Source organism: Triticum aestivum, chromosome 4B (assembly GCF_018294505.1).
Source record: "Triticum aestivum cultivar Chinese Spring chromosome 4B, IWGSC CS RefSeq v2.1, whole genome shotgun sequence".
In the NCBI taxonomy this organism is placed as follows: Eukaryota; Viridiplantae; Streptophyta; class Magnoliopsida; order Poales; family Poaceae; genus Triticum; species Triticum aestivum.
Genome location: NC_057804.1, coordinates 157,743,296 through 157,751,370, shown reverse-complemented (window position 1 = coordinate 157,751,370; position 8,075 = coordinate 157,743,296).

Here is an 8,075-nt window from a genome sequence, read left to right as displayed (position 1 = left end):
GAATTTATCTTCAATTTGGAGTTATTGAGTTTTATTCAAATTATTTTTCTCCAAAAATAAAATATATGGAAAATAGGGTAACATGATTCTCTACATCAGAAAATTGGAGAGAAATGAATTTGAATTAATGTTGGTATTTTTTAAAATGATTTTTACTAGATTTTACTAGAGCAGAAGCACTCTTTACTTTATTTAAATCTGTGTGTATTTTATTTGACTCTATAAAAATGTTCAAATTCTAGGAAATAGTTTTTAGAAAATTTCGATATATAATATGCATATATAAAATTTTACTTTATTTTCTTTATCCGGTTTTCCTTCTGTTTCTATTTAAAAAAATGGTACATGCGGCCCATAGTTATTTACCGCCCACACGCGTAGCATAGTGCAGCCAGCGCCTCAATGTTTTTTTCTCTCTCCTAAATGGGCCGGGCCCAGCCAGCCTTTTTATTTTTCTTTACTTAGGCCGATTTTTGTTAAGAAAAATGCATCACTTACGGGCGCGGCCGGCCGATGGGCTTTAGGCCCGTGCGAGCCGTTAGCCTTTTTCTTCTCTGTTTCATTTAATTACGTCTACGTTTGGTCCCACACTGGCTAGCTTTTGACCCGTAAGCCTCTTTTCCACCAATAAATATAGACCCATAGAGCCTTCAAAAATCATTCGATTCGGGTTAAATCAATATTTTGATTTGACTAGATTCATTTAAGAAAAATATTTTTCTCCTCTCCGACGCGACTTTTGGAAATTGTCTTCTCTCTCCGAAGTTGTCTTTTCTCTGCCTTATAAGGTATCTTTCTTTGTTTTTTTATTACTTCCGTAGTTTATTTTCTAGACTAGTACGATAAAATAATTAGATTATCAATTAGCCTCTTTATTTATATATTAGACCTTAGCCGTAGCTATTTTTCTTTCGTAAAACAGCTTGGCCCTGATTTTTCAAATAGCCATAACTTTTTACTCGTTCATCCAAATTAGATGAAACCAACGCCTACTTCTTCGTTACGATCTCATCTATCTAGTAATCTGCATGTTTTTGAAAGTTTAAAATTTGAATTAGATCATATTTGAATTTGAACTTTGTTTGATCATAACTTGAGTTTTATAACTTCGATTTAATTGATTCTTTTTGCAAATCGAAGCTCTTGACCTAAACTTTCTGATAAGGCCAAATTCACATAATTTTGGTATTGTTAGAAATTGCTTTATGTTGCAAGAGTTATTTGCTTGGTTTTGATGTTTTCCGAACTGTCTTCTTCGTTCTTCCCGATCTTCTGAGTGATTGCTTATGTTTGGTTACTATTGCTTGCCTACGATAGATTGAACGGAGTGTGACGAGTAGAACTATCAAGAGTTGTGAGTGCGAATCATCTTCATCAACATTGCAGGCAAGTTCACACTTTGATCATGTCCCTTTCATACCCAGTTTTTATGCATTAGTTTCACCCTCAAACATTGCATGAGTAGGTTTGATAACATGTGGGTATTGGGAAGTAGCTAATGAGGTAGAACCTATTGACCTGTTTATTATCAAACCTTTGGGAGTTACTTCTACGTTATGCCTATATTGCTATGCTATGCTATGCTCGTAGACATGGTTGGGTTCGAGTGTTCCATGACAGATGTGAGATTGTTTATTAATGGTTCAATCTAAGGTGGCAACTTTAATACACATCTGGGTGGATTGAGGCACCTGGGGATACCAGTGATTGTCTGTTTTTTTGGAAATCCCGGGGTTACCGTGTGATTTTCCTATGGACCGCCACCCAGGCTCAAAGGGAACTAAGATGATTCATGCTAGAAACTTCTGTGTGCAGGCACAAGCTATTATGGGCTCTAGCATAGTTGAGTAAGTTACGTGAAGCTCTTGAACATGTAGATCAGCAGGTAGTGGGTTTTGTAGGTTTGGTATGGTCTACCCGGAGTAGAGAGTTAATGTTTCTGAAAGACTGTGTCTTGGTCATCCGTTTCTCAAACACCATGCAGTGCGAGAAATCAATGGAGGCGATCGAGTCTTGTGGGGAAAAGTGCGCAAACCTCTGCAGAGTGTACAAACTAATCATGGTTGGCCGTGTCCCCGGTTATGGACAATTTGAGTATCTAGTACTTGGAGTATCTTAAGTATCTCATCATATTACTTAAATTAATTTATTGGGTTAATGATTACTTTTAATTGGGGTTGAGAGGGGGTTTACCTTCTCAACATTTTATCAACTAGCTTTGTAGTTAAATAAAATATATTCCTTTGTAGTAGGGAAAAATTGGCTTTTCGCAAAAACTATAACCATAGAGCTTTCCACCAGCCAAATATGCATGTAGTGATAGTTATTATTCATCATTATCCTATGGTGTGAATTTGCCAGTACATTCAATGTACTGACCCTTTGTGGCTGCAACGTCTCATGTTGCAGGATATCTTATGATGAGTAAGTGATACGTTAGGGTTACGTTTTCTACACTCAACTTTGCCGTTGGTGTTGATGGGAATCCACAACCTTGTTACTTCCGCTATTTGGATTGAGGTAATAGTATTTACGTTATTGTATACATGTGATTTACCTCTGTTATAAATCCTCGAGTACTGTGTGTGTCAACATACCGATCCAGGGATGACACATAAGCACAGAGACTTGATCCGTTCGGGTCGGGTCGCTACATTAAAACATGATGGAATCATATTGGATGCCCAGATGATGCTACTGGGCCTAATTCGGATAGGCCTTAACGGGCCCTGGGTTAGTGGGCTGTAAATGGGCTATATGCGAACAAGCCGTTAACAGGCTTTCCGTGGGCCGGCCCGCTTCCTTTTAACCAAATCAAACGGGCCGGCCTTTTCACAGGAATGGGCCTCTGTTTGGCCGTGCCACATGTCGACGTATCAAAGGCGCCTTCGGTCCAATGAGTGGAGGATATCTGTCCTAACGGTGAGCCGACGCGTGGTTCCTCAGGCCAATGAGAAATTTACACGTGGAAAATCCCCATTGGTCATGCCTGTTAGCGGATTATCGGATCCAAAACTGGACCCGATAGCTTAACGGCGACACGTTACAATGGATGCCATGTGTCGGTCACCCTTGTCGAAAGCAGTTCCGTGAGGTGTGATTTATCGTCATGGAAGTGGACACTTCCATGATGATAATTTTGGTTATGTCATGGAACACTTCTACGTCAGCATATGTATGACTATCTTGATTCTGTCATAACATCGTCATGGATGTACATGCATGGCAAAAAAACATGACCTACTGTGACAAACACGTATCATCACGGAAGTGTGTCTTTTTGTAGTGCACGGAGGGGCTCTACATCAACCTTGCTGCCCTTCTGATGATGTGTGAGTAGTTTACCTCAGGCCTACGGGTCCATAGTTAGTACCTAGATGGGTTCTTCTCTTTCTTTGACCTTGAGTATAATGTTCTCCTCAATGTTCTTGGAGATCTATTCGATGTAATCATTTTTTGCGGTGTGTTTTTTTGGTTCCAATGAATTATGAGTTTATGATTAGATTATCCATGAATATTATTTGAGTCTTTTCTAAATTCTTTCATGCATGATTATTATGGCTTTGTATTTCTCTCCGATCTATTGATTTGGTTTGGCCAACTAGATTGATTTCCCTTGCAATGGAAGAGGTGCTTTGTGATGGGTTCAATCTTGCGGTGATATATATCCCAGTGAGAGAAAGGGACAAGACACATATTTGTATAGTTTCCATAAGGATAAAAGGATGGGTTTTATTCATGCATGAGTTTACTTTGTATACATTATATCATCTTGCTCAAGGTGTTACTCCATTCTTTATGAACTTATTACACTAGATGCATGCTGGATAGCGGCTGATGTGTGGAGTAATAGCAGTAGATGCATGCAAGAGTTGGTCTACTTGTCTCGGACGTGATGCATATATACATGATCATTGCTTTGGATATTGTCATGATTATTCGCTTTTCTATTAATTGCCCAACAATAATTTGTTTACCCACCGTATGCTATCTTCAAGAGAGAAGCCTCTAGCTAGTGAAAACTATGGCCCCCGGGTCTACTTTTTATCATATATTAAAATCAAAATTACCTTGTTGTAATTTTATTTATTTTGTATTTTATTTATCTATCTATCACTACTAGATTTAATCCTTGCAATTTAACCGCCGAGGGATTGACAACCCCTTGTTTGCGTTGGGTGCAAGTATTTTTTATTTTGTGTGAAGGTACTGCTAAGGAGGTGTTGGTTGGTTCTCTTACTGGATTGATAACCTTGGTTCTTGACTGAGGGAAATACTTATCTTTATTGCACTTCATCATCCCCTCCTCTTCGGGGAAATCCCAATGCAGCTCACAAGTAGCAGGAAGAGATTCCGGCGCCCTTGTCGGGGAGGCATCATCAACATCTATCAATTACCTACGCATAAACTTTCATCTCCTTGCATTTACATATTTTCCATTTGCCTCTCATTTTCATCTCCTCCACTTCTAAAACATTTTCACAAAAATACAAAAATATTTTCCATTTGCCTTTTTTGCGTTTGTCTCTTTTACTTGTTATTTTGTTTGCCTAGTCGCGATGTCTCAAGAAAATACAAAATTGTGTAATTTTTCCAATACTAATAATTATGATTATATTATTACTCTGATTGCTCCTTGCTAGTATGGAGTCTTGTGATTTAATGTCGCTTTGTTAAGTGTTGTTATGTAAGAACAATTTTCTGGTAGTCCTAATGTGCGGAATTCAAATTTACTTATACATGCTCTAGTGCATATAAATTGGTTGAAAAATCAAATCTTTGTCCTTGTGTGCATGCTTAAGTCCCATGCAAGAAATATGAATGAATTTCAAACACCAGGGTGCTGTTGATTGCCGGCAAAATGTTGCGATACTTTGTTCTTAAATTCTAGCAAATCCAAAACTCGTCTGAAATTCATGAAACTTGGCATGCTATCATGGAATGGAACCCGACATGCTATGGTATTTTTCGTGTCCATTTTGAGAGAAGAAGCACTCGAATAACAACCACACAAAGGCATTTTCAAATAGTTGCCACTCTAACATCGCAAATGTTTGTATAATTCAAATCATGTGTGTTACATTAACCATTCACGTGATGCCACGTGTATTGGTTTTAATGGCTATAGGAGGTGCCGTACGGGCAGCTGCTGAGGCGTGCGAGTGCAGTTTGATGCGCAGGCTGACTGAGAGGCGTGCAAGTTGTCCTCTAATGCACAGGCTCACTAGGAAGCGTGCAAGCTGTATGCTGCACATGCTCACTGGGAAGCGAGCCCTTTGACTTCCATGGCCGCCCGCCTTCCTGTAGCGACCACGATCCCAATGGACCGAAGTCTCTATGCTTAAGTGTCATCATTGGATCGGTATGCTGACACACACATTGCTCGAGGAATTATAACAGAGTTTCAATCACACACTTATTACATCGAGGTCCTCATAAAGAGTATTTATTACACAAATAATATGGCTGAAGGCCATCTAAACAAAATAAATGTGGAAGCTTCAAAGATAAATGAGTCCATCAAACTCCAACGGCATAGCTGAGTGCATGAAAACGACCTAGCGCACCTTATTCTTCATCGGTAAAGTCTGTAACATGAGACGTTGCAGCCGTGTAGGTCAGCACATGGAATATGCTGGCAGAATTACACTGTAGAGCAAATGAATGCAAGAAACTATATCCACATGCATACTTGGCTGGTGGAGGCTCTAAGTTTTTTTTTGCATAAAGCTAATTTTTCCCTACAACAAAGGAATAAATTTTATTTACTACAAAGTTTATACCAATATTTAGAAGGTTCCTCCAACTCAATTCCCAAAATTAACCAAGTATCATCATTAAACCCAATACATTAATTAAAGAGTGATGAGATCAACATAAATATCCACTTCCAGATACTCAAATTGTCCATAACCAGGGATATGGCTAAACCATGATTAGTTTATACACTCTGCAGTGGTTGCGCACTTTTCCCCACAAGACTCGACCGCATCCATGATCGGAAGAGCGAGACATAGTCTTTCTGAAGCATTAACTCTCTACTCTGGGTAGACCTGTACACCTACTTTCCCCTACATCTTCTCGTCCACCTCTTCAAGAGCTCACACAACTTACTCAACTATGCCAGAGCCCATAATGGCTTGTGGTTGCACAGGGAAGTTTCTAGGCATCAAATATCATATGATCCCTTTGAGCCTGGGTGGCGAACAGATGGAAAATCACACGGGTAGTCCGGGATTCCCATGGGCAAGCACTGGTTTCTCTAGGTGCCCGAACCAATCCACTCAGATGTGTATTAAAGTTGCCACCTTAACGTTGTCCAAAATTATTATCTCTCACAACTTCCACGAATTTCATGATCCAATTCCCATCTACGAGCATGGCTAAACATTATAAGAGCACAACGTATATTCCCAGGGTGATCAAAGGTAATAGGTTCCTACCTCAAGTACTAGAACCAAAGCACATGTTCCCAAATCCTACTCATGGAAATCTTTGAGGGATAAAACTAATGCATAGTAAAACAGTGTCGGTGTACAAAAGTATGGGCTCTTTTGTACCCCTTACTTGTGCAAAGGCAGTTGTAGCCACGCCTGTGGCCGGGCCCGGTAGGGCAGCAGAAGATGAAAACGTGAAGACTACCAAGGCAGATACTCATGTCGCTGTCTTGAGAGTCGCCGAGGCTGAAGGTTTCCCGTCGTTGTCAACAATAACCCAGTGGAGGGCTCAAAACTTGCGCCTCAGCCGCCCAGAGCAAGGAAAATCAATCCTTATAGAGTCCTGATGGAGGTCCCAGCCCATGTATGTTTCGCAGATCAAAGTCAAATATTGCTAGTCCACGACCGTTGACCCGGAAAAGATGCCCACGACTCGTGGTTAGTTTGGATTCCGCCTTTCCGTCCGAGTGATCGTCGTGTCTTGTCTTCGGTCCAAGTGGCGGTCATGCCTCGTCTCCTGTCTGGATCGCCATCACCGACTTATTTCCATCGCCGATGAGCCTCTTAAACATCACTGGCCTCGACTCCCTAGGGTGCACGCGTTTGCTGGCAGTACTTCACCGTCACACCAGCCGCCTTCCTCTGCCGAGGTCATCCCCGTGTCTCTTTGCCGGAGCCCTCTTCAGCTGCTGGCCCTGAAGCCAAGACCCGCCTCCACAAGTCGCTGGGCGGCCTCAGCTTCTCCCTCGAGGCCGCGTCGGGTTACTTTCGTCGAGCTGTTCCCGCGCTGGGTCGCCTCCGCCGAGCCATCCCCGTGTGATTCTGTTTCGATCCGGGTTGCCTTCTGCTCCTCCAGGGTCGCCATAAGCCACCTGTCCGCTATCATCTTAGTGGGTGAAGGCCGCAATGTAAGTCGGAGCTGTGATAATGGCCACACCGCCAATGCCTCTGTTTCACTGGGGGTTTGCATGGCCACTTTCAAACCCCCGAGAACCGCCCATGCTGCCACCATGCGCCGTTAGTGAGTCGCAGTCGTCATTTGCCGTGGCTCCTCTCAGCCGCTCTGAGCAACGGCAGCCGCCATGTTACATCGAATTACCAGGGCTAAGCCGCCCCGGCCGTACGGCCCTTGCAGCGAACGGTTTCGCTTTACGCGTGATCCCGAGTCATCATCGCCTTCACCTTTGTCTCGTTACTCAAACTTGCTCCGCCGGCTGCGCCTCTCGCCACTACCTAGAGTCACACCTGCCTTTACCTATGTCAAGTCATCGAGCGCCTAGCGCTTCCCCCGGCCTCCTGCACCCTCCGCGCACCTCAGCTCCAACCCGTCGCCACCTTTCAAGCTGCCGTTAGCGGCTTGCAGTCAGCGGCTTGCCGTCAGTGTCGCCGTCACCCTCCCTTCGTCGCCGCCATATCGAGTCGCCGCCACGGCCGTCTCAGCGGCCTTGCCTCCAAGCTGCCGCTCCAAGCTGCCGCGCCTAGAGCTCCATCCCTCAAGACACCTCCGCGGTTGTCTTACCTTGCCTTTGCGGCTTTGTTCCAGAGCCACCGACATTGCACCGTTGCATCTATGGCTTCACGTTAACCCGCCTGGCTTCGCTCGCTCGTGCCGGCTGCCGATGAACTAGCCCTCACCAC